Source organism: Carassius auratus, unplaced genomic scaffold (assembly GCF_003368295.1).
Source record: "Carassius auratus strain Wakin unplaced genomic scaffold, ASM336829v1 scaf_tig00007135, whole genome shotgun sequence".
Lineage (NCBI taxonomy): Eukaryota > Metazoa > Chordata > Actinopteri > Cypriniformes > Cyprinidae > Carassius > Carassius auratus.
This window is the reverse complement of record NW_020523813.1, coordinates 747-28,361: the sequence shown is the minus strand read 5'-3', so window position 1 is coordinate 28,361 and position 27,615 is coordinate 747. Positions and strand designations below refer to the sequence as shown.

Sequence of the window (27,615 nt, the reverse complement as noted above, 5' to 3'; positions counted from 1 at the left end):
TGAGCATGTTAAGGCCCCCAAAAACCCCCGGAAGGTTTAATAAAAAATAAAAAAAATAATAATAAGAATAATCCTTAGAAGAACAATAGGGCTCTTCGCCCCTTCGGGCTTGAGCCCTAAAAATTGATTCAGTGTTCAGTGACCCCAGTGGGATCTGTATCAGTGATGAAGACAATGTTTTATTATTATACACCATCATATAATTATACAATTTTATATATATATATATAATTTTATTTGTATAAATATTTTAAGTTAGCATAATATGTAATATTGATTGAACAAAAAAAATAGATAACTGAAATAAAATTTATTATATTACATTAAAATAGATGATAAACTTGGATATTTATAATATCATATAATATAATAGTATTTATATTATTTTAAATGAACATAATATAGAATATTTTAATTTAATAAAATAAAGATAACTGAAATTTAATTAAATTAAGTGATAAACTTGAATATATAATATGATTTAATTTTTTAAAAATTGAAAATTTGAAATTAAATGTTACATCAAAATAATATCTACATCGTCTAATAATAATAATATTAATAATAATAATGTAATATAAATTAATAACATTATTATTATATAATGTAATATATATCCAAACTACAATCAAACTACAGCATGCACCCACAGCAGGTGTGTTTATACATCAAGCTCGCTCTGATGTCACCATATGACTGATAGATGAAAATATGAGATCTGCCTGTTTGTGTACCCTGCATCCTGTCAAATACACACCACACACACACATACAGTACGTACACACACACATCTCCGCACATCTCCCTTCACGGGCGGCTAGCCGCTCATAAATCTCACCCCCCAAAAAAGAATTAGCAGGAACAATTTAAGCAGAGAGGGGGTTTATTTTATCATTTGTCAGCCCCGCTTCGTCCCCGCTGCCTGTACGGACCCCCGCAGTGATAAATTTGCCTGTCACCTCAGCTGGGCGGCTGGAATATGAGCATGTGTAATAATGTAAAAATAATTACCCCAGGGAGAGGCAAAACTAACCCTTCCGGAATCTTTTGGCGGGCCTCGTTTTTTTTTTTTACTAGTGGGTGGAAAGGAGAGCAAGGGTTTGTTTGAATGACACCAGTTACCTGCTGGACAGGAGAGGAAGGTCTGTCTCTTTTATCAGTTTTTCGGTTTCTTCTCATTGTCTCTGCTGCTGTATCAATAGACTGAAGGTGTCTGAGAAGCTGGAATTAAAGCCGCAGAAGTGTCACCTGATTCCCCCTGCAGGAAATCAAGTTCTGCTGATTGATTTGAAGATTCTATTCCAGATCCCAAGGGTCTACTATCTAATCAAAGAGGATGTCCAATTGTATTTTTTTTAAATAGTGATACCTTGTCTTTAGCTGTATAACACCCTAGAGATCAGAGATAAGCACTTACCTCTGTAGAGATTCAGACAGACATTATTGCAAACGGAGTACAAAATGCATTATAAAGCTTTTCAAAATGCCTCATTCTTCTCAATTTATGCCTATTATATTATATTATATTATAGTATATTATAATGTACATTGTAGCATGTTTTATTGATTTTATAAAATAAATTATTAATTACTGATATTTTAACCCATTTAAACTAATAATAATAAATATAATAACTTTATCAACACATGATAATCTTTAAAGTGCTCTTTTTTTACTATATTTTGTAAATATTTACGAATTTTAAATTTGAAGTATTAATGTCACAAAATGTGTTTACATGTTTTTTACTGAACAAATTCAGATTTATACCGGAATATTATATGTAAATAATAAGTGACAGTGAACAGGTGTTTCACATCTTAACTGTTACTGTATTGTATAGTTTCTATTATGTATTGACCAATCTTATGCTGTGAAGGTGCTCTACCTGCATCAGAACACTTGATCTGTCTTCTGCAGTGAATCCCCGTGACTAAAGATGATGGGAGAATGTGTTCATTTGTTACAGTCTTAGTTTATTGCATTAACAAGACGATAGCAACTGAAGCCGCGTCTGTTTCTGCAGCTCCTCATTGGCTGCTGCCAAATTACGCTTAATCGATCACAGAATAAATGATTCATGGAAGATGAATAGGCAGCATATTGGTCAGGTCTGATGGAAACTGATAATGGCAGATTGTTTTTTTCTTACACGCTTTCATTCCCTGTTTTTCTTAATTCATTTTATTACTTTCATTTCTTTATTTTCAGACAAACTTTTCTTTCTTAGCTGCATTTTTCCTTCTGTTCTTTTTTGCAAGGCCCTTTATTCCTTTCCTTCCTTTCTTTCAGCTCTATGTGTTTATATGAACATGTTTATACAGTTTATTAGATTTTCACTGTGCTCACAGTAAGCAGCAGCATCCTCCAGCTAATGTAAATCTGAAAAGCCAGTGCATGTTTCGGCATGCCTTAAGCGTCATGTAATGTGCAGACTTTTAGTTGGGTCTCTCTGGCACTCGCTCTTTCTGCGGCGGTATTAAAGCCCGGCTGATTTATGAAGTAGGATTGGGATTAATATTGCTCACTCGGCTTGTTTACGACGATGCTCACAGACGCACTGCAAGGTTGTATTTCACAGTTGCGCGCGTGTCTAGGAGCGTGGCAGGGAAAAATGAGCCAAATCAAATCTCAAGGCCACAGTGCGCTTTCGCTGTCTGAGGAGAGGGATTCGGGGCTGGGTGTCAGGCCTGGGATGAGGCCCCTGGCCCCGCTCCCGGTGATTTGCAGAGCAGAAATATGCCCGCTAAAACGATATTTCTTAATCTAATCACCTCGCACAGGAGAAGATGAATGCAAGGACAGAGCCGCCGTTACCACAGTCAACATCATCATCACCCACACTTACAAATGATCCCTGTGAGGACCGGCTGCTTGTTTATCAGAGAAATCAAAGTCAAACTCATCAAGCTTCCATTTTTCTCTGGCGAGCTCAATTTAACAACTCTTCAGATTGAAGGAAATTGCATTCCCTACACATTTAGCCTACACAGAAACACTTTACTATGTAGCTTATTTTAACAATTGTGGGTTACACTTTATTTTACAGTACCTGTACTTACACTGTGGACTTTACCAAGATAGTCAGTCCAGTAACTACATGGAGAAGTATTGACTATTATGAAAAACTATATATTTTACTTGGCCTTGCTGTTACAGTATTTAGTAGAATTTGATTTAATTGGGAAATGTAAGACTATGATATTATTGGTTAATATTCCCTGCCCATATAAGATGTCTGATATGAAGGAAAGTCAGAAAAAGGTTGTTTAGGAGAAGAATAAAGTTATCAGGTGAGCCTGTTTCTGCCTTGCAGGGAAAACGAAACAGGAAAAATAGATTTTTTTGTTTGTTTGTTTTTTTACCTAAAGAAAATGTAAAAAATAAATAAGTAAATAAGAAAATAAGAAGTCATACTTGAAGTCACAGTTAAGAGACATAAAGTCGAAATTACTTCATTTTGATGAAACATGAAAACAGTTTTTTCCTTTAAATGACACAAATGCCAATATTCCTTTAAAATAACGAATGTAATGTGTGTGTGTGTGTGTGTATATATATATATATATATATATATATATATATATATATATATATATATATATATATATATAAAACATAAGAAAATGCAGGCATACAGAAAGTCACATTCATGAGAAATTAAAATACAAATAATGAATTTGTCTTACCCTGGAGAAGCAGAAATGTAGTTAATAAAACATGAATGAAACCGATTTCCTCTTTAAAATAACTAATTAAAAACATTTAAATATTTTTAAAATAAGTATAAAAATATAAATTCAAAGTAGAAGATATATATTTTTCAAAGAAGAAGAATCAGTCATACAATATTTTGATGAAATAAGAAAGAAATTAATATTTGTTTCCCTTTGAAGTAACATAACAAGGTATTTTTCCCCTTTAAAATAATAAATAAAAGAAGCAGTCATAAATAGTCACAATTATGAGAAATGAAATCAGTTTAAATAAAAGCAGTTACTTTAGGGCAGAAACAGGCTTCCATTATAAATCTTTTGAAATGAAATGCACATTTGTTTCAAAGACTGGAATATATATAGTTATTGTTTTTTAAATATGAAAGGAGACAAACACTTAAAAAAGAAAAGTAACTCATAAAGATCACCTGAGGGCCAAACAAAACCAAAATAGTGAAGGTAGAGAGAGGACCTGATTGTAAACCGGTAGCAGAGAGCATTTCAGTGGAGGAGACAGAAGAAATGCAGAGGTGGAGGGGGAAGGTTTGAGTGGTCCTCGACGTATTACCTTATAAGAAGTCAACGTGTCTGAGGAGGAGCCATCAATTTGAGTGACTCTTCCCCCCTGAGGGCCTGTTTTGGCATTCAGCTGCCACATCAGGGGGTGTTTAGCCTGTCAGGACCCCCGCCTCCTCAGCCTGAGACCCTCCATTCGGGCTCTGCTGGTTCTTATTAAAACCTGTGGCTAAGCGAGCGACGGGCTGCTATACTGCCATTACCGGGATATTGCTCCTGGCTTCAGAAACCACACACTGTTCCCCGGGCCTGGGGAAGATGAGCCACCTCAGGGCAAATGTACCTCCACAGAGAGCAGGAGAGAGAGGAGACGAGAGAGAACATCACAGTGAAAGAGAGAGACAAAGACGACTGGGGTGTGTCTTGAGTCTTGTTTGTGTCAGAGACTGTACACCAGACAAACAAGCTCAGATCAATAGGAGATATCACAACGCTCAACATGGCAGCTCTCAGAAATGAAGCCTTTTTAAAGCTGTGTTTAAAGTTACAAAGTTATATTATAGGTTTAGTGTGCATGATGTACACCCGCCCTGTAGACTTTTAAGCACATACCTGTATTCATGATGTGTCCGTTTATACAAACTGCAAGTTGAAAATTACTTTTCTTTTTTTATATATTCCTGTTTAAACAGAATAGCACTGTGAGAAAGTGTATTAGCTAAACCTGTTTGTTTGTTTGTTTGTTTGTTTGTTTGTTTGTTTGTTTATTTGTTTGTTTACTGACTTTCCATAATGGATCATGAACAGTATTTGTTTGTTGGTTGATTTATTTATTTGTATAATAATAGTAATAATATTACTTATTATTATTATTATTATTATTATTATTATTATTATTATTATTATTATTATTAGTATTATTATTATTGTTGTTGTTGTTGTTATTGTTATTATTATTTACTGACTGAATTGCAATTAACCGTTAAACAAAGAACTAATTAAACAACTAAAACTAAATAAATATTTGGTTAATATTTATTTAATAATTATTTGTATATTTATAATAACTTTATTTATATTTTGTTTGTTTGTTTGTTTGCTTGCTTCCCATAATGGATTATGAACATTATAAAATGTTATTTGTTGATTTATTTATTTGTGTAATAATAAATTATTAGCATTGTTATTTGATAACTGAATTCTAATTAACAATTAAATAACTAAAACTATTGAATTAATTCATATTTAATTAATAATTAATTATGTGTATATTTATAATAAAAATAACTACTTATTTATTAATGTATTTGAAAAATATGGTTGGATTAGTGACGGAATTATAATTTCAATCTTTAGAAAAGCATTTATTTATTTATAATAGCAATAGCTATTATTATTGTTGTTGTTTCTGTTATTATTATTATTATTATTATTATTATTATTATTTGGAACAAATTCTGAGTGCATGAATTCATTACCAAGATGGCCGCTGAGTGTACTGACTTGCTTTTAAAAATGTCTTTTGGTTTCCGCTCATGTCTTTGTGTTCTTTCAAAATCTCCTGTTCGCACCGGCATTGTTCCGTCTCCACGACCATGACCACAAATTGCCCCTCTAAAAATGATGAAAGGAGAAATACAGAGATGTGGGCCGAAAAATGAAGGAGTCCTTGAGCGCTTCATTCATCCACCTCTCTACTCGTTCTCCATTCCTCTATTGTTACATTCCCAGCCTTCCTCAACCAGTGGCTCTTTATTTCCATCTACGCTCATTCTGAAGAGAAAAAAAAAACAGCCATTTTTATGGTGGGAGTGTGGCTTTAGCAGCACAAATGAAGGGATGGGGGTAAAAACACAAGCTCTCCTCAGCATCTGTTGCCCATGGCAACAAGCATCAGCGAGGTGATTGCACAGTAAAGTGGTGGTAATGGCTACAGCACTCACCCGTGACAGCTTAAAGTCTTAATGATGCCTTTACGCCACACACACCCTTGGGAAGACACACAACACCTGTTAAATCAAACCTCCTATGTGTGAGCTCGTACACACACGCGCGGTTGTCAGATGTGGAGGAGTGTGTTGTAAAACACCGGAGTTCGCTGAGCTGAAGATCGTGTGTTATATAGTGAGGGTGATCTGTTAATTGAGGGTGTGTGTTGGCATGTACGGAAGGACATTCGCTTTGTGTGTTTTCTTACACAGCTACAATGAAAAATGCTGTCTTTGTTTAAAATGATAAAGCTTTTTGATCGTTTCAAGGTTCAAATGTAAGAAATGCTGCACTACCAGTGTTTTATCCAATAAACATAAATTGGAAAATGTGGTAATCATTAGGAAAATTCTTCAAAAATAAGAGTTTTCTGTTGAAAGGAGATGCCATGAGAAAGCCATACACATTATTTAATTCTGTTTTTTTTTTTTTTTTTTTATCTTGCTGGAAAATATTATATTGAGACAGACAGATGAAGAACACTCACAAAATTTGGTTCTGCTATATTTTAAACTTTTCTGATGAATTATTGGTCTATTTCTCTTATTTTATAAAAGCACATTTCTACACCGCTGCACAACTTTTGGTCATTTTTAGATACTTTAAGTTGCATATTATTGTTATTATTATTATTAGTAGTAGTAGTAGTAGTAGTAGTAATATTGATATGAGAATATTAACAATCTATTATTATTATTATTATTATTATTATTTAATTCTGTATTTAGTCTTATAAATAATAACATATATATATATATATATATATATATATATATATATATATATATATATATAATAATATTATTATTATTATTATTATTATTATTATTATTATTATTATTATTCTGAGATAATTTTCTTTAAATAGAATTAGATTTTACCTTCAGTCCATAGTAATAATAATAAAATCAAAGAAAGAAATAAAGAAAGAAAGAGAAAGAACTGCCTGGAAATGTCATGCAAATTACTGAGGATGTAATTTATCCATTTTATTTCAATTCATTTTCAAGAGCATTTTTTACATTTCTGTGCTGATTATACATATAAAAATTCCATACACTGATGTATAAAGCTTATAAATGAAACTTTCCTACACTCACAAGGCTCAATTTATAAGTGAGCAATTATTATATTACTCTGCCTGTTTCATTCAAATCCATATCCAATAATCACAAATGAAGAATCTAGAGAATGTAGATTCACATGCATGGTTTGTGTTCCCGCAGTCGTCCTGGTCTGCTGAATGCCAGTGATTCAGGATACCCCTGGCTCGCTGACTCCTGGCCGGCCACCAGTCTGCCTGTGAACAGCGGCTCTGGAGGATCCAACGACCTCAACAACTTCAGCCGCGGAGGTAAATCCACTCTCAGACGTTGCTGCATTGGCTAGGAATTTAGGACATATTATATTGGTGAAATCGGTTGTAGTCAAGAGTTCAAAGTGTTAAAAGCAAACTCTCGCCATCAGATGAAAGAATATGTATCTTCCCTTTTTATATTCATGGACGATGATTCATTCAGGGTGTCCTGGTGTTGTCCGTAAGATGAACACCTGTATGCATATTGCATGGGCCGTTTTTGGATGCACACATTTATTCATCATGCACTGGGACAGACTTATATAGCCACCCGCATCCTGCTGTCACACTGAAACTAATGGCTGTGGTTCTGACCCACTGTCAGACAGAGGAAGGGCCGATGGTGGAGGAGCAGTGAGTCGTGAAGGACAGCCGAAGCTTGAGTGGTGCAGATGCAGCTGCTGTATATCATTTTCTCTTCAGTACACGCATATACACACTCACACGTGTAGAGTTATAGCATTATTTCCTCCTTCACAAGTGCAAAGACGAAAATGCAAAGAGAATATACTATAAGTGAGTCAAAGGGAAAGAATGAAAAGAAACTAAAGGCTTGTCCACACCAAAAATATTGAATATCCACAAACTTTCAGTATGATTAATCTGTCTCTTTCTGTAATTTATAATATAGTATGTAATACATTATAATAAATAATATATTCATTAAAATGTGTATGAAAAATGTATAATATAATAATGGTGTGTGTGTGTGTGTGTGTATAATTTATATTTCAACAATTTTCTGAGCATTAACTAAATATAATAATAATAATAATAATAATAACAACAACAATAACAATGATGATAATAATAATAATAACATTATTGTTATAATAATTTAGTGTATTAAAACTATTTGTAATTATTGTTATTATTTATTATTATACATAAATGTATTATTACATATTCTTATAGTTATATTAGGTATATTAATAATATTGTTGTTGATTTCACACCGCCTCAGAAATCACAATGTCAGAATTCCATCATTTTCTGAGCATTATTATTATTATTATTATTATTATTACTACTATTATTATTATTATTGCTGTTGTTGTTGTTTGCTATTATTATTAATTACTATTATTATTATTATTATTATTATTATTATTATTAGATATTATTATTAAGTATTAATCTTAGTTGTATATATTTATAATTTATATTTCTACTATTATCAAAATTATTATTATGATTATTATGATTATTATTTAGTATTCTTCTAGTTGTATATATTTATATTTTATTATTATTATTATTATTATTATAATTATTATTACCAAAATTACATATATCAGACTTAAAAGTGGATAAAGAACATTGAACTGAAATGCTTTGTTCTTGAAAAATTGACCTCACTTCTGACATCAGCATATTTTCACCATATTAACTTCACAATCTTGTTTGTCTTCATTTCACTCCATCTTCCCGTTCCACTCAGACGGGATGCCCAGTGCCCAGGCCGATAAGACGGGCACCATGCTTTCAGACGGAGCCATTTACAGCAGCATCGACTTCACCACCAAAGGTGGATTTGGCAGTCCAAGCCCCGCCTCCCAGGCCACACCCTACGCCACCACCCAGATCCTCCACTCCAACAGCATTCACGAGCTGGCCGTCGATCTGCCCGAGGCCCAGTGGAAGACCTCCCTACAGGCCAAGCAGGAGATGGCCAACCTGGGCTACTCACTGCCAGACAAGAACTCCTGCAACAACAGTGAGTCGGGCTGAAGGGCCGTGGGGGTGTGTGTGTGTGTGTGTGTGTGTGTGCGAGAGAGAGAGCTTGTTTTGTGTGTTTTATTTGTGTCCAAAATCTTTTGAAACAAAGCCAGCTGCTCTATTTCTGGATATTGCCTGAGGTTTGTATCAGTGTTAATTTGACCATCATTTTATTAATGTTGCATTTTTCTGACATTCAGGAACAATAAGACTGTGTATCATTGGCCCTTAACAGAATTCATGACCCTTGAATGTGTTTCTGACCAACCGCATTTATTATTTACATTGTCTTTGGGCTAAAAGAGTGTAATGCCATTAGCCAAGATTTATTCTATTTTGAAAAGCTTTTAGACAAATGCACTTTTTTTTTAATCAAAAATGTACTATCCATATTAATGAACGTATTCTCTGCAGTTGTGCAGAATGATAAATTGTAGATGTTCCTTAATGCAATTAAAAAACATTTTCTCTTTCATTTGGACTTGAACAAACCTCTAACTATGAAATTACTGTAAATCACAATTATAAATGTTTTCATGAACTGGTTAACTTGCCAACAAATAGAATTAATTCCAGGAAAATTAGCACTAATGTATGTTGTTAACCTCTGAATGAGACACGTTCCAAAGAAACTAGACAAATTAAGAGATTCTAAAGCAATTAGGGCTTTGTTCCAGAGCTTAGTGAGCTGCCGTGCTGTCTGCTACCTACATAGGCAGCATCCTAACCGAAAGAAAGAAAGAAAGAAAGAAAGAAAGAAAGAAAGAAAGAAAGAAAGAAAGAAAGAAAGAAAGAAAGAAAGAAAGCCTTATAAGTGAATGATTTAGAACACTTTATCAAGGCAGCCAATTGTATAGTACATTATATTACACATTTATTTTTTTATAGAATTTTTTATTAAATATCTTTATAAATAATTTTAAGTATTATTACTTATATATAATATTTTATAAATGATATGCATTATAATTATTTATAATAAATAATACAATGAAATACTTTTATTTGAATTGTATTTATTTTAAAAGAACAATTTTACTTATTTCATTTTATTAGTATTTATTTTAAAATGTTCAAGTATTGGGTCTAAGCATTGTTCAGTTAGAAAGACAAGGATTTTTAAATACAGTAGGGGTTGTGTGTGAGATCGGTGCTTTGCTTGTTGCTCTAACTGCACGCCCTTGCATGCGCTTGTGCCGTCTTGCCCTCCACCTGATGCCACTTTTTTGCCCTTCGCCTCCACTAGCACTCCTTTTCATTCCTGACTACCGATTGGCTGACGGATTGTGTAATAGAATGCCGCACAACCAATCACAGGATTTCAGCACCACCAGCTCCCACAACAGCTCAGATCGGAGCAACAGTCTGTCAGGTTGGTATTTCACCGGCCCAGGGTCAGCAGCCCACCCGCATCTTTCCTTCAGTCTACCCCTCTCCCCTTTCACCTCCACTAACCGTGGTGCACACGCCATGACTCCTGCTCTTTACTGTTGATAATATAGCTTTGTGTAATAACTGTGTAGTCAAGTCGACTGGATCTACAGCCATTGTGTAATGGCCAGGACAGAAAAGTCCTGGTTTCTACTAAAGTATGATTCTGCTGTGATATAAGGGAATTCTGATCGCTGACCTTTGCATAATGATATTTAGATTACATAAATGCTGTCTTTAACCCTTTGGTTCTTTCTTTTTCTGTTGTTTTTAGTTTATTCATTTTTTAGTAAATGCATATTTTAAGTCCGTAATGTTTCTTTATGTAATATTTTGTGTTTTTAGGGTATTTTTAAAGTACTACTCTATTTATGGGATAGTTATGATTCATTTATTACCTGTTCACCACAAACATAACATTTTCAACTGAAACTGTCATAAAATCTTAAATGCTTTGTTTGGTCTCTTTTTAAAGAAGACAACTGGCAGATTATTGCTGAAATTAAAAAGTGAAAAAGTGAAGAAAAAAAAAAGTTCATTATTATTGAAAATGCACAGTACTATTTGTAAATTTATACGAAAAATATATGTTCCAAAACATGTTTTACTCTCAAAATGCATGAAAATCTAAGACGTAAAACACAAGTTGTGTTCCAAATTTTATGTTATCTCTAAAAATCAGTTTTCGGTCAAATTTTGACTAAACACTCACTAGATGATTTCACTTTCTATTCATTTCCAGTTCAGTCTTTATTGACCATGAACAGAATGACTAAATTACAGTGAAGTGTGACTTTTTTCAGGACCATTTAACTTTTTTTAATCTTATCAGTGATTTTTGTGTGTGTGTGTTCACATAGTAATGCCAAAACCTTTACCAATTTTCCAGTAAGAAATGACTGAATAGCATTAGAGGGTTAATAGGCAAAAATGTAAAATCAAGCATTTCTGCTCTTCTCCTTTGGTTCCTCACAGCACTTTTCACATGTGAAGCAGAAATGGTGCATGACACAATCCATTCAGCCTTTATCTTCTGGCTCAGTTTGACCTGTTGCAAACGCTGTAATTCCAGCAATGCATCTTTTGACATTGTCATTAACCTTGTGTTAACAATGTCAGTCTGTTTTTGATTTAAGCAGAGGTTTGTTTTGTCATAGGTTACTGTTGCAACATAAAGGAAACCATTCGGAAATGCACACACGCACTCCAGCAGCTTGATCTGAGCCGATTCCTCCCTTTAATGGTTACAAGCTGCAATAAAATTCATGTACTGAAAATTACAATGTCATTTATAGGACATGGAGACGGCCCCCATCCTCTTGTCTCGCTGTCCATGTGCCTCTCTTTCTCCTCTCTAATCAAGTTTCATGCCAGTACTTTAACTGTGCAGTAATCCAACGCAGCCTCAGACATTAGATGGGAAGCTCTCCAAGCATCTGGCTCAAGTGTTTCATGGGCTGCAATTAGGACTCCAAGGGTAGATTTAGGTCAAACATCTCAACCTCTTCAGGCGAGGATTGTTTAGAAGATAGAGATCAGTTGAACAAATTGAAACATTCGGATCTTGTTTAACTTTTGTACAGCGGACTGTAAAGATATAATGTGATATCACATGTGTACTTTAAACTGTATGTAACACTGCCATTCAAATGTCAAAATACAGCAAAAAGAGTAATATTGTGAAATATTATTTTGATTTACTCTGGACCACATCAATTTTTTTAAATTGAGATCTATACATCAAGGTTTACATACATATAGACTTAACTTACTACTGTTAACTACTAAGGAAGATGTGTTAACTAATCCGTATCTAATATAATTTTATAATTGTGTTAAATAACTGTTAGCTAATTATTAACTAATATATTCTGCCATACCTTCTGAAGAACTATTATTAATTTTGTACTAGTTAAGGTTCAAGAAAAATAACTATGAAATAACTACTACTGAACAGTTATACGCAAATAGTCACTATAATAATCCGGCTGTGGCCCACATATCAAGTACTTGAGTAAAAGTACTGATGCCCCAGTAAAATATTACTCCAGTAAAATAAATAGGCCTATTCATTTTCAAAATTACTTGAGTAAAAGACAAGTACAAAGTACTACTACAGTAACAAGTTTGTTACAGACCACTTATTAGCCTATAATGGAAAATAATATGCATTTTGTTTGCTTCCACAGTAAATGTTTAACTTTTGATTATAAAATAAGGATCGGTAACAAGTTGTGCCGTGTATTTTACAAAGTTTATGATAACTTTTATAGTTTCTTTTAGTACATTTGATTTTAGTCAAAATTATGTAGTAATTATTGTTTACTAATAGGTTCACTCTAGAGTACTGTTTTAGGTTCTAAGTCTTTATGAATTACTAAAATCTTTACTATAATTTCACTTTAGAATAGGCAAGCCTGTCCTCCAACAAAAAACGTCCATATAGGTGGTTTGTGCAAGCACCTTATTATGATGTATATTTACATTTTAAAGTTAAGCGCCCTCTAGCGGGCGTAAAAATAATGACAGTATCGCGTTGCGTCTGTCGTCATGAAATGAACGTATAACGTCATTACCAATAAAAACGCACGTTTATTTAAATACAATGTGTGGACTTTTGACACCGATCTCACAGTAATTCATACATAATTTACTAGGTGGCTTATTCGTTCGAATGACCACACCTAACCCCACCCCTAAGCCTAACCCTCACAGAAATCATGTTAAATTATGATTTATTTAGCATATACATTTTACGTGCACGTCCGTTCTCTGGGATCGAACCCATCATAGCATGATTGTATATCAAGGTATAACGCAATAATCTACCAACTGAGCTGCACGAAACGCAAATCACAGGGCAAATAAAAGAGTACAAAACATTCATATGAAAACAACCTATTGCCGATAGGGGCGCAATTTTTAGTATACACTTTGATGGGTCATATTTCAGGGATTTTGACTAACAACCTATATGAGCGTATTGGTTAGAGTACAGGTTGGTTTTGACCCAAAATTCTCATCTTTTCTTAAAAAAAAACTGAAAAACTCTCTTTTACTAATCAAAAACACGCATTTTCACATGCATCAAGTATTTGAACTGCCCCATTAAAAGCAAATGATTTTCAAATAATGTTATTACTTATTTTTCCTACCATAACATAGAATTAGCTCATAATTCATTGTACAAGATAGAACAGGTCCGAGTTGAGCAAGCTCTCATTGATGTGTTAAAGGTGTGAAACTTTATAAGTTCTGAAACATTCCTTTGCCTCTTCGCTAGCCTAGTTCGGCCTCATTCAGAAAGTGACTTCATGTTTGTCAGTCGAGTCACTGCTGTCCCACTGCACCCTTCCTGTCTGTTTTCCTCACATTTCTTACATTGGTAATTTCAGGAGCTCCCCTGACTCCTCAGCAGAGACTCGTTTACATTATTGATGCTCTCTACTCGACAAACAGAGGGAGAAAGAAAGGAGAAAAGAGAAAGGGAGTGATTGAATGATCACGCCATCTCTTCATTTATTGGCTGACGCCGCGCGTCACCCAGAGGAACGATTAGGAAACCCAATTACTTCCCCCCACTCCAGCCACTTCTGCCTCTAGCCTGTTGTTATTTTTTTATTACTAGCATGCTTTATTCATCTTCGTTTGACACTTCCATCCCTCCGCAAGACTCCTAATGTCTCACGCTCTCCCTCGGCCGTCGGAACAATAGCGCACCGTCAGCGAGAAGTTCCGGCGATGAGAAAGCTCTGTAATAGGCTGACTGCTGAGAATATCATAAACGTCAGCCACCACATGACAAATATGCCTTAAACTGTGCATAGCTACAGAACTCATCCTCTTGCGCTTGCTCTTTCACACTTGTTTTTGTTTTTCTTAAAGGAACAGTGCACCCAAAAAAGGATATTTTGAAAACACTCACTTTCATGTTGTTCCAAACCTGTGTGGATTCTTAATTTTGACACACATTTATTATTTTTTAATTATTATACTGGTTTTCCCTTTCTGGTTGCGTTCTATGTACAGTACTGTACAATGAATTTAAATTGAAATCAATCTTAATCCCAAGCCAAGGACAAAAAAGCATAATAAAAGTGGTCAATATAACTATATTTTCTGAAGCTATATGATATAAGACAATCTTTTGTTTTCATATTACTTATATAATATTAGTTTTAGTGTTTTTTTATATTTATTTTTTCTATTCACATTTTCTCAAATTAATAAAAACAATTATAATGTTTGTTTTTTTTTAACAGTAACAACACTGACTGAACTTAAGCCATATCAGTCCATTTTGTGAGCAATTTATTTTAGTTTTATGAGGGTTCTGTGATCTTAAAACGGTAGTTTGAAACTTTCTAAATGAACAAAGAAGAACTAGTTATATATGATCATTATTAAATCATAAAGTACTAATCATTTGGACCACTTTTATGTTGCAATTGCATCTTTTTTAAAGCGTGACAGCCTCAGTCTTTAATTCAGCTCATTGAACAGCACAATTCTTCAAATTTCTTTATTTGGTTTTCACTGAAAAAAGAAAGTCATATGGTTTTGGAACAACATCATCATTTTCATTTTTGGGTGGAATATTCCTTGAAGATCCAGGGAAGATAGTCTATTCATAGCCTTGAATTTGATTCAACATGGCTTTTATAAAGAGTTTTTTGGACTTAATGTATAGCCCTGTCAAAGTCCTGGCATCATATTAAATAACATGATGTTTGAAACCGCAGGGCTGCCTGAATCGGAACATTTTGAGGCGGCAGGGACGATTAGAGGCCATTGGCAGACAGAGGCAGATGATGACAGATAGGATCCCATACAGCACAAGTGCTGCCAATGAAGGTTTTCCCTCCCATTTGCATTTGGCCGTTTGTCTGACTCCATCAGCCTCAGCTATTTTATGCCTGGCTTGAAATGCGGGAGGATCTGGCAACATGCAGCAATGCACTGGTCATGTCGAGTTTGCCAGCGGCGGCATTAATAATTTACAGTAATGAATCCTGCCGCCTCTGCATGAAGTCTGTGGAGGACACGCATATACATCACTTCCTCGTCCCAAATGTCTTCATCTGACATGGCCGTTACATTTAGATGGTTTTGTTAATTAGATTGTGCCAGAAGGGTGATTAATTACTATCCTTCGTACTAGTTCTTGGGCAAGTGTGTGATTTACCAAATCTTTTGTCCAGGGAGATTGAGGATGCAACATATTCAAGTTCAGCAGCCTTTTTTCTTTCCACCTTTGACACGTTCGGTTTCTTTCCCAGTACTTTTTCTAAGAGTAAAGAAAAGTGCACATTTGTAGAGTAGAACCAGAGTTGCAAGCAAGCTGCATGAATAGCAATCATAGTTAAAAGGAGATCAAAGTTTTTTTTCAGTATTTTTATTTATTTATTTTTTAGACTTCAGTCTTTGAGCCATTGACATGCTGCAAATTGTTTCTTTTACCGTGAAGCCTTGAGATTGCTTTTATTGCCGTGTTGGCTTGGGAACATTTTGAAAGCAGTTGCAGTTGTACATTCTAACATACAAGTAATTGCGTATGACAGTGGCATTGCAAGAGCCTTCACTAGAATAGAGAATTGCAAGCACATGTCATGTGGGGAATAAATTGATTTACTTTTTAAGGTGAAAACATGGAAATTGGCTAATCACATGGCATCATTCTACATTCAGGCTTTAACAGATATCCCCAACTTTTACTATTTTAGGTGGGAAAGGCGGAAGGAAGAAGAAGACCAAAGCAAACTCCAAGCCCACCAAGATGAATGGCTCTAACTGGGCTAATGTTCCACTCCCTCCCCCTCCTGTCCACCCTCTTCCAGGCACAGAGATGGACCACTATGCCTCAGAGCACCATGACGGAGGAGGGTAGGGTTCAGAGTTACTCATTCAGCTTTACTTTGTACAAGTAATAGAGGCCAATTCAATGATCACATCTATAATATATATAAAGAGATTATGATCCATGTAATCAAGCATTGGATTTTTCCCATCAAGTAAAAATGGCGGTTTAACATAAAATCAGCCATGATGTTTGTAAGAATTAGTTCAAATTCTTGTTCTTGCTAGCTAAGATATTATTTAAAAATCTGCTTATGGGATTGATTTATTCCTTAGAAAGTTAATCAAGCCACTAGCACTAAATGATTGATTTTTTGTCTATTATAAATAGACAAGATGTAATATTAAAACCCTGTTTGACAAAATGTTCACACTCAGCAACTTTTAATATGTTTTCTCCTACGTCAGCACTCCACTCTTGTCTGACTAGAGCATTGCCCCATCTGTACAGTTAGAAGAAAACATGAAGGTGGTGATACAAATTAAAAACCCTGCTGGAGAGGTGTGCTTGCCTTTCAACCCTGTTAATTTCCATCTCGGAGAGTCATCGGGCTTAATAGGCTCTCTGGCAAATGAGTAGTCTTCTATGCAGTAAATCTCGCCACTGTCTTTAATGGCTTCAGATTAAAACTGTTATGTCCTACGGGATGTGCACTGACAAATTCCTCTAATGAACGTTGGCTTTATGACATGTATTATTTCAGCATGTATAAGCACAGTTCTGGGAAATAAGAAAACACAGCCAGTCTGCCAGATCAGCCTGCATTAAAGAAAAAGGAAAGCTGAGAAAATCCCTTTAGGTTTAACCCAAGATTTACATCATTACCACTATGTTGCTAGACCTGAGTCTTACTATATCCATAACTGTTGGCTAGACTAACATTTTAAAAGAAAACAAAATTCCTTTCTCTCTTTCCTAACATACAGCTGATTGTGGGGTGCCACAGGGACCTGTCTGTGGTCTGTTTTCATTTTGTTTCTATGCTCATTTGTTTCAGATATGATAGTGATGGTTGGGGCCCACCCTTGCCTGTGCAGACATACCTCCATCAGGGTTTAGAGGATGAGCTGGAGGAAGAGGAAGAACGGGTGCCCACTCCTCCAATAAGGGGTGTGGCCTCCTCCCCAGCAGCGGTTTCCTTTGGCAAGCAGTCAACAGCCACACTGAGCCCATCCCCACGGGAAGAAATACAGCCCATGCTCCAATCCCACCTAGATGAGCTAACCCGTGCTTACCAGTTAGACATGGCTAAACAGACTTGGTAAGATCTCAATGCACTGGATAATATAAGTGAATTTGATTTTAAAATATTACAGTTTAATATACTTTGGTATAATGCAACACTTACATTCCAAAACTTACAAAAGTTTGAGCACCTCTTCACTAGAGGCACTAAATGCAATTATAAAATATAAAAATGACTAAATAACTTCAAAGATTCAAAGAGTTTTGTTTTTTTTACACTTAACTGGCTTCCTTTTTACCCACAACTGAATTAAACCAAAAAAAAAAAGTTTTTATTGCACCACATGTGTTAGTCATTTTCAATAGGAGCATGATTTAAATGAAAAAAAGTGAATTTAGCTAAATTAAATATGAAAACAACTGATAGTCGTTCGTCCCATACTGCGTAATGCATTTTAATAAAGCCCCAATGCTAAAGCCATGCTTCAACCTTTCTTTCCAAGAGAAACCAACTTCTGCTTATTACAGTCAGCAATGCGAGGAAACGGCCTCTACTTGTCAGGAGGAACATGTCATGTTACCACCATAATGAGTATGTTGCTCATAGAACATTTGTGACGACTGGGAAGAGCCCATAATTATATCCAAATCCTGGCACAGACCGCATCAACGCAGCAGCAGCACTGCACAAATACACACCGACACACACACACACACACATACACACACACACACACACACACACACACACATATATATATATATATATATATATATATATATATATATATAGACACACAGTAGGTCTGTCATCGAACCTAGCTGTCTAATGGGTGACAGCCACAGCAAAGACATGCCTGTGGTGTTTGCCATTGTATCCTCTTCAAGCTGCAATTAGTAGGTCATTGTGTTAGCATGCAAACCCTGGCACTGCTGAATTAGCTGAATTGTCCCAATTCATCGGAGAGATGACAAGGAATGTTCTAGGAATACCAAATTTCACCTGACAGACAGCACACCCCACGCGTATCTCTTTTGTTTAGGCTTGTCGCTCATTGACACCCTTTGTCTCCTTCTGACAACCCTCGAAGCTCTTGCTTGGTTATGCAAAAAAGCGTGGTATGTTCATGTTTGACTTCTTGAATTCTCTTTAGGCACATGCAGGTTGGGCCTTACCCACCCCAGGCCCCTGCACCGCCCGTGGGTTACATCTCCAGCACCCTAGTGTCTGATATTGACACAGACCTTCCTGACGAAGATGACGATGAGGAGGAGGATGAAGGATATGAGATGTCGCCACCAATTAGGGGCATCGAACACACGCCAGGCTCCAGCATGGACAACTTGGACAGCTCTGTTACGGGTAAGCATACATTTTTGTGATTACTTTCCCATTTATATGAATTTCTACTTTGAAGAAACATTCTAAAGTTCTTCATAAAGCCCTTATCTAAACCTTTGAACTATTGAGTTTGGTGCATAGTTAAATGTCCTGTGCAGACTGGATTCTTTCAGTGCAGGGGTGGTCATTTCATTTGTTCATTATCTCATCCGACGTCTTCGTAATCTGGGATTTCTTTCTCGTTAAATCATTTAAGGACTCAGTTTGAACCTGCTCATGGATGGTAGAGACAAAAATCAACTTCAAAAATCTTTTTAATTATTTTTATTTAAAAGGTTAATTAAAATGCAGTCCATTTGGTCAGCGACGCCAAAAGATATGATCTACCCAGATATCAAATTACCATTCAACAGCATGTGTGGCATAAAGATAAGAACGTAAAACAGAGGTACTGATCTCTAATCTAAAAGCAGCATATTTCAGTCCAGCGGGCACTTTAAGATTGTACTGCTGAAGTTTATATGGGAACCGGTCATGGTTTATTCACAAGTGTACCACATGTGGTGGCTCTGTTTGCCCTAGCATGGTAAAATACTGTTTTGCTCAGCTTGTCTGACAATAGCTGGATTGTTTGTCATTATGCTCTCACGTGTGTGGCGGGTGCTTGTGTTTACTCCCACCTCACCTGAAAATGGCTCACAGTTTAGTGAGGATTTTCAGATAAACTGGACTAAACCTCAAAAATTGAAATAAAAGTTCACAATATTACTGACTTTACTGTATTATACTGATCAAATGAATTAAAGCCTTGGTGAGCATAAGAGACTACTTCTAAAACATTAACAAATCTTACCAAACAAAACGGTTTGTTATATATTTATGTTAATGCTTATGTGTAGTAGGCTATTATTATTAGAACGAAATACTCAAGCACACTGCTTCCATTTTCCCATTAAGGTTTTGAAAAAAATCTCACGTTCATGACTCCATTTCCCCATTGAAGATAGGATGCACCATTTCCATTTTACAACTTACTGAAAGGATTTTATGGGCCGTCTGCCATAGGGGACACGTGAAGGGTATGAAATTGTGGGGTTAGAATCTAAAAGTCCTCTGTTCTCTAATTTACCACGGGACTGAGGCAAAATGGGCCAGTGTTGTTCCTCTAATCGGGCAGAGATCTATTCATTATCATTGCACTTGTATGCATCGTCTTGGGTGCATAGATAGATAGATAGATAGATAGATAGATAGATAGATAGATAGATAGATTTTGAGTCTCTTTCACTGGACTGGACCTCTGAGGTGCATTTTCCCCTGAAGTTGTAGTATAGGGTCGTCTCTGACACCTCTCTGGACTGAGATATCTGGAGAAACACAAAGCAAGCGCTGTTCAGTGGTGGCTGTGTCCTCCTGTAAGACTCTCGACAGCTTCCTTTCACTGCTTTCTTCCACCAGTGTCCTTTGTTTTTGCCCACAGTAGCGGCACCAAACTGACACTACACTAGTGCTGGGTCACTGCCAGACCCAGAGGCGGAGATTTGTCCTTTCTGAAGAGAATAAAACCATTTTAACAACTGTTTCTTTTGGGCAGCTTAGTTAAGATGAAATAAAGATCAATCGAACATTTTTTTTTTTATTGTGTCTCATTATTTATTGCATACACAATCCATGAGTTTGTGAAATATTGAGGGTGTTTTATGGGAGTTGTAATGTTGAGCAGTGAGCTAACTGTCCTGGTCCACTTTGCTCCCATAAACCCTTGCACCGACTAAGGTCACATGTCCTGAGGCGGCCGTCTCCGCCTACTCGTCAAGGGGAAAGATTACGATGCTTAACGATATGCAGATGAGGGCTCAGGGCCGTGTAAATCAGCTTTAGAAGCAGCAGTGTGTTGGATGAGTTTTACAGTCTTGCGTAACTTTATTTAGTCGAGCCGTGAATATTAACAGTGGATTATAGGAATGGAAAGATGCTTCAGCAGTGTCAAAAATACCCGAAAATGTTCCGATTTTTCTATCAACCTTATATTTATAGCAGCTTCAGTATTCTAGCTTCAAACATTGCCTTTCATGACTGCCAACTCCAAATTAGCAACAATTTGTGGGGAGTTCAGTTCATGGTAAGCCCCGCTGTATAAAAACATTTGGGTTTGCGAACATGATCCAAAATTGATGTTGGCCAGAGAATTGTTATTGTTCTGCAGCTGCCAGCAGTATTATACGGTGAAGAGTGCAAGCGTGGTATTTTCAGGGATCTGTTTAAGGTGGCTGGTTGTTAGAGAGGATGTCGTCTCTGGAGGAGGCAGGAGGCGCTGAGGCGTAGTGCAGGTATTCTGCAAGAGCTGTCCTCTATGATGTGGAGCTCTGTACCCGCCTCTGTCTCTGCCAGCACATCCAATTCATTATATGCAGTCTTGGTTTGCTGAGAGAGAGTCTCGAGGGACTCAACTTTTTTTTGCGAAAAAAAAGCCATATGCAGTTTCTCAGGAAATTAAAAGGAAGAGACTGCAAGGAAAGTGTTGTTTGTTTTTGTTTTTGTTTTTGTCTGCATCCTCTTCTCCCTTCTCTTTTAGACAAGAGAAAAAAAAAACTAAATTTATGCTGGTGCTTTGAAATTCTTTGTTATATTTGCAGGTACTGTAATATAATAGGACACCTTAAAATAAAATGTTACCATTCAAGATATTCATTAAATAGCTATATATTATAAGTAGTAATGCATAATTTTTAAAGCAGCATCTTTAATGCAGTGCTTATTCTTTTGGGTGGTTTAACTTTTTTCTGCATCTTAAGCTGGGATAGAAACTATTTTATCATCTACAAACTATAACAATACATGTAATAAATCTGTCACCAAAACCTTATTAGCTCAATGCTAGATCTTGAAACCAGATATATTACCCAGGCTACAGTAACCACTGTAACCTTCTTAACTTTCCTCTCGGATCATTAAACAATAGTCATGCCATCTCACATCGGCTTCCCTTAGGATGTTTCTACCGGGTTGCCATCAATCAAAACAATACATGCCATAAATCTGACAAGTGCCAAAGAATAAGAACAGCACGTAGCCGTGTGGTTACTTTGATCATGCTGCGTGTTTCCGTGTGTGATATCAGCTGCTTCACCTCGGGCCACGAGCAGGTGCGTGCGTTCCTTCCTATCAGAGCAATCAAAAGGAAGTGAGGTTGTGATATGTAGTTGTGTAGTCAGGTGTCGGGTGAAAGATTATATGGAGGATGGAAATAGGATGCATTACTGAAGGGAAAAAAAACTAACAGCTTGTATTAGTGAAGCAAAAATTATTAAATTACATTAATGTTTTAGTTAATAAATAATGCATGTATTGTCACAGCTATTCATTGACTCATACCTTCATTGTGTATTTTTGTGGTTGTTGTTTGCTTTTTGTATTTTTTTTTTTTCCTTTTTTCACTTTGTCTCATGTTTATGTTGTTTTTGTTGTCTTTGATTTAAATTTGTAGTCTTTATTTTCTGTACTTTTGTGGGCCTTGGAATTATTATTATTATTATTATTATTATTATTTTTACTATTGTATGTTTTACATAGTCTACCCTCCTCAGTCATTTTGTTTTGTTAAGAATTTTTTGTTTTATGTGATTTTGTTGTTTTTTTGCTTTCTTTTTTTTTGCCTTTGGTTGTGTGCATCTTTATATTTTTTAGTTTCATTACATAACCTAATAATATAATGTATAATGTATATTATAATTAACAAATATAGCTCACTTGTGCTTTATAACACATCTTTTTTCACATAATAGAATTATCATTTCCAGCATACCAAAGACCAATAATATTATTCTGGTAAATTTTAGTTTTTTTGTGCATTTATAAAGGCATTAATAATTGATTAGCATTTAAATATTAATAGAATAAGATCTCAGAGTACATCCTGTTCTGGACTATAAAACTAGCAAACCTGGTCAATCTAACATCCATGCGGCCGCTCCCCTCCAGGCTCCATGGTGAATGGTTGGGGCTCGGCTTCAGAAGATGATGACAGAAACTTCTCCAGCAGAAGATCTAGTGCCGGCAGCTCCTCTGACGGCTCACTCTTCACCCATTGCAGTTTTGCACGGGCCCTGGTGGCGGCCGCAGACAAGGCTGGTTACCGTCTGGACGGCACCAGCCTGAGCAAGAGAGGTCGGTTTAGCAGAAACAGGAATTTGAGTCTGGAATCTGGTGTTTGCTGACTGCAATTAACAGAATGTTGCTTCTTTTCTGTTTTCCAATTTTAAGCTGGTAAACTCCTGGTGAAGCAGCATGGTGCAAATACTAACATCTTTATGAATTTTGCTTGGTGGGTTTTGGTGATGACTGTTTTCACTTAGCAGGGTTCTGGTCTTGCACTTTCAGTGATGTGATTCAGTTTGCACTATAAGCGAATGAATTAACTGGAAACAGATGTCTAAAGATTTTTTTTACTATGCAGGTTTGACTTCATGCCTCTTTCTGACTCTATGATGATCTTAAGGTTCTCCATAAAACCATTTCCACATTCTTAAACCTCTTCTCCAACAGGCTTTGCAATAGAAATGCAATGTATTGATTGATTCTGCTGCTTCTGAATTAAACTAACAAGCTATCTGCCCTCCACCTGAGAATCCTTACATACTTCCCTTTTGAGATTCCTTTATGACCTCTGCGAGTAGTGTTTTGGTAGCATTACGGGCTAAACAAGATTCTTTCTTTTATTCCTGCAGATAAAGGTCTACCTCATAGACCTCGTCCTGCCAGCCCGTTCTCCACAGATGGAAGCACGGTAGGCACACACAGCCTGGGTCACCAGCGGGCAGCAAGGCCCACCCGCAAACACAAAGGCCCTGGCACTGCCCCACACCGCCGCGATGCCAGCGCTGATGGTAAGGTTTAGTCCAACCAAAAGAACTAAATATTTCAGTCGATTAATTATGTATGCTATGGTTTAGACCACATTTGAAAGCCAAAAACCAGTTTACTGTAGATGACAGATCTCTCTTGTATGTTTTATTGAATTAATGTGGAAGTCCGCATTGGTTCAAGGAGACAGATGGGGTCATAAGCAAATGCATGTAGCAATAGCTAATATCCAAGCCATTATAATCATTTATCAAACAGAATGAAATCAATATTACCCTTTTGAAGGCATTTATTTAGATACAAAAGACACCTGCTGTCAAATGATGATAAATACTCAATGTACATAAATGTAAATGCTGTTCCTATTGTTTGAATTCAAATGGCCCATCCTGCTTCTTTCCCAGATCTGCCTCCACCACCAGAGCCTCCACCCTGCCAGACAGCTCGTGTCCAGGGGGCGAGGAACATGCCCAACCCCTCGGACCGCAAGGCTTCCTCCTTGGAGAGGCAACCCATGATGGGCCTGGAGGAGATGAAGAGTTCCTTGGACCGACAGGCCCGAACCTCACTGGAGCGCCACCAACAAGCCCAGGACAGACTGGGATCCACAGAAAGAGGAGAGGAGAGCAGAAGAGGACAGAAAAACGGTCCTGTTTCAGGTAGGATGATTGATGGCTCACCTTGAGTTCTGTTGACATATTGAAATCTGTTGACATATTGAAAATTGACTCATAAAGGAGAAACCACATTAGAATTAGTGTTTTGAATACTGGTACCAAGCAAGGGAAATGCAAGTTAGTTAGCAACTTGTCCAACAAGGATTTCTTGGTTAGCCAGTCTCCAAGAATCCAAACCAGCATATCCATGCTGTCCAGTCCTGCTCTTGGAAGGCCAAGGTCCTGTATTCAGCTCCAACTCTGACTAAAACATCTAAAACCAATCAAGGTCTTTAAGATTGGCAGAAACTTCTAGCTAGGTTGGCGCTAAACTTTTTGATGTGGCCGTCACATAATATGAATGGACACTCCTGAACTCTGTGGTCATCCAGCTTGTCCATAAAGACATTTTGGTCAACCAAAATGAAAATTTGAATGGTTCACCAACTAGTCCAGCTCTTACCAGCCTGGCCTTTAGCAGGTTAATGGACATCTGAAATGCATTTTGGGTTTTACCTTGGTGAAATATGTGTTCATGGAAGAACTGAACTTGATCGTATATGTCCACAATGAGTTAATCAGCCTGGCACAGTAAACATGCTCTTAATTCAGCAGATCAGGTCTGTAAAATATTATCTCGCCATCGTGGTCATTAGAGGCAGATGTTTGACAGCACCAGCTGTGGACCCTTGGCATTCATTTACGGTCCCTGTTGTAAAGGAGGCCAAGCTGGAGCAAACAGATTGCCTTGTCTCCCCTTCTTAGTGAGCTCTTCCATGGCCAACACAGGCCTTCTCCAGGAACCAGCAGACAGGAGGCACACTTACTTGCACAGATGTACCCTAATCGTTCCAGCCCTCATTTTTCACTGTATACACACACAAGCTGCAATGAAGCCGAGCTCCATCTGTGCCTGTCTGATCATTAGGATCCACCATTCTGGGTTTCCAGCCCAAACGAAGCATAAAGAACCAGGCCTGGATCTGGCGCGACACAGAGGGGGCTGTGGGTTGGGCAAGCCTTATGGTTTGGTCTCATATGTCTTCATTTTCATCTTAAACTTCGGTGTGGAGATTCGTTTAGCCATCGGAGCAAATTGCTAATGAGTAGGGTTTGGTCAAAGCTGGCAAGAGTTGGTCACCTCAGTATTAGTCAGAAAGAAACCAATCATGGACATGTTCCGAACTGGAAAAGATTAAAAAAAAGATTTATTTACCACTAAATGTGTGGGCTTGGATATTTGTATGTTTTCAGAAGAGGCCATATTGCCATACAACAAACCATCATTCCCATCTCCCGGGGGCCACAGCTCTTCTGGGACGGCCTCCTCTAAGGGGTCAACAGGTTCTCGTAAAGGTGAAGGGACAAGGGGACAGCACCAGCGCTCCACCATGGAGCAGGGCGAAAGCAGCTACATGGGGCCCAACGCGCAGTACTCTGGAGAGTTATGTGAGTCTGAAACAGGTTATTCTGGTTCTGCTTTACTAAGTTTGGAACCTTTTTGGTTTAAAAGTTTGCCCAGTCAAGTGATGATGGTTTACATTTACTAAAGCTGTATAAAGAACTAACTGACCGGCATGTTCTCTTTGTATTGTTTTCAGAGTGAGCCTTTTTGATGGAAACCTTTATCTGTTCTGGAAACGTCTCACCTGCTTGGTGCAATGGACTCGTGAAGCGTCAGAAGGAAGAAGAAAAAAAAATATATATGAAAAGGACAAACTGTAAATGTGATGTAAAGATGGACATGCAACCCACAAGATCTGCAACATCCTCCCCCCCACCTTCCTCCTTAAACGATTCATTCACAGAAAAAAGAAAAATGTTTGAGGACAAAAAAAAAAATTAAAAAAAAAATGATGGAAGGCCTACGATCTGAGTCGCCCCGCTTTGGTGAACTTGCGAAAAGGAAATCGAGTTTCCTGTAAATATATTCTTGAGATCGGAGATTGAAAATGACATTATTGTTATTGCATTGCTATGCAAAGCCGAGTTCTGGTTCTGCGCTCTCCTCCCTCTTACGCTGTTGGTCGTTTGTACAATATGTGAATTGAATGGGCTGTGGTGCCATAGAAATTATGTTGTCATCCATCATTTGTTAATACTTCTCATGAATTAATTGTTGTCATTATAATAATTATTATAATTAATTATTTTCTTTTGCACTGCAATTTTGGTGATAAGCACAAAACCATAGCTCCTGCTGACATGAAGAATTGGAGGAAAGGAAATGTGAAGGGGAGTTTCTGTACTGTAACTAGAGAGAAGAAAATATATAACCATGTACAGAGATATATTAAGATATGCCTGCATCTATGCTGGCAGAAAAGACTTACAGTTCTGACAAAATGAGTTACAAACTTTCGGCAGTGGGGTTCCTGAGAGAGGAACCGGACTCTCTCTGTGCTGGAAATAGTCACAGGTGGGTTGGGAAACTGTTTGCAGGGAAATATATCCTAGGTGGTTCTATTTTCAACACGTCCAGATGCCCCTACTAGTAAATCTAGTCCACTTGGTCCAATTGGAACATATTTAGGCCAGATCTTTGAAACTACACTGGACTACAGGTACCAACTTTGCCTCTTTCCCTGCTCACGTTGCAGCTTGCTTTTTTTTCGATTTAGTCTTTAATTTGGTCCATCTAAGCATAGCAAAATTAAATGACACCAACTTGGCTAACGTTTGGAGGTGATTTGGGCTTCGAGTTAAATTGGGCTTTTTTAATTTTTGGATCTCCACTTAAATATTGACGACAAGCACTTGGAAAGTGAGTAATTTAAAAGCCATATGAATAAGCCTACAATACCCCTGCCTTCCCGTAAGGTCTCTGCCTTACTCTAGAGGTCTTGTAGATGTCAATTCCCATGCTTGTCTAGAGATTTCTGTGTACGTCTCAAATCACGAGTGGAGAAACAATTCAGGTAACTTAATTTAAAACATTTTTGTTGAGCACTTAATGTATCTTGTTTTTTTTTTATATATTTCC

General features: G+C 36.8%; 1 pseudogene; it reads left to right on the top strand.

Annotated features, from left to right (window-relative positions):
* The window catches only part of LOC113071337 (roundabout homolog 2-like), a 39,244-nt pseudogene extending 12,919 nt beyond the window's left edge, over positions 1 to 26,325 (top strand).
* Positions 26,326 to 27,615: the final 1,290 nt, after the last annotated feature.